We start from the raw sequence: 1032 nt of genomic DNA, 5'->3' as shown, positions 1-1032 counted from the left end.
GGCGGGATGGGGGGAGCCCCCCCGCTCCCCCCCCCAAGGGCAGCCGGCTCCCCTTCTGAGGACTCTCGGTATTTGGAATCGTCCGGTTTATTTATGTGCAATTTCTCCCCCCAACTCCCCCCCCAAAATGTGGATATTTGAAGGAGAGGGAAAAAGCATTCCATAGATGAAGAGGAAACTCCGGCTCGGTAAGGGGTATTGTCTCTAATAGTTTCGTGAATGTTATTTGCTCTGTATAAAAACACACGGGGAAAACGCAACCGTAGAAAAGGAGAGAGAAAAAGAAAAAAAAAAAAAAAAGAAACAAAACCCAAAAAATATCCCTCCCTGGCATTAGTGTGTATGTGAAGTGTATCTTTAATACTTGGCCTTTTGGATATAAATATTCATGGGATTATAAAGTTATATTTCAACAGAAGCAGTTGCACCAATGTTTCGGTTGACTCGGTATTTAGTGTTGTAATTTTGTTGTGGTCGTTCAGTATTTGAAGATGTTTTCAACAGTTATTGGTTATGTGCACTTCCGTCCGTAAGGGAAAAAGTGGAATCTAATTAATATTGAAGGTGTAAACGTTGTAAGTACTCAATAAACCACTGTGTGTGTTTTTTACAAAACCAAAAAAAAAAAAAAAAGGAAAAAAACTTTTTAATTACCAAAAAAACCCCTTTGTGTTTTTTTTAAAAAACAAAAAAAAAAAAAAAAAGGAAAAAAAAAAAAGAAAACCCAAATCTTTTTATGTTTTATACCTCAAAATGTTTTGAATAACAGCGTTGTTTATGGCTTTTTTTTTTTCATAATATTTAAAATATTCGGAAGTAAACTAAATTATAAAGATGGCTCCTCAGTTTATTTTTAACCGAGTGGCTGAGCGAGAGGAGGGGAGGAGGGAGGGAAGGAGGGAGGGAAGGAGGGATCTCGGCAGCCCCGGGAGTGTTGAACAGCCCGGCTGGAAGGGGAGGAATGCCTTGTGGTGGTGTTCTCCAGGCAGGAGAGCGGCTGCCCACGGGGAGAGGACACGGCCGGGGGTGCGG

This window comes from Calidris pugnax, unplaced genomic scaffold (assembly GCF_001431845.1).
Source record: "Calidris pugnax isolate Ruff unplaced genomic scaffold, ASM143184v1 scaffold172, whole genome shotgun sequence".
Lineage (NCBI taxonomy): Eukaryota > Metazoa > Chordata > Aves > Charadriiformes > Scolopacidae > Calidris > Calidris pugnax.
Note: the sequence above shows the minus strand (reverse complement) of the source record.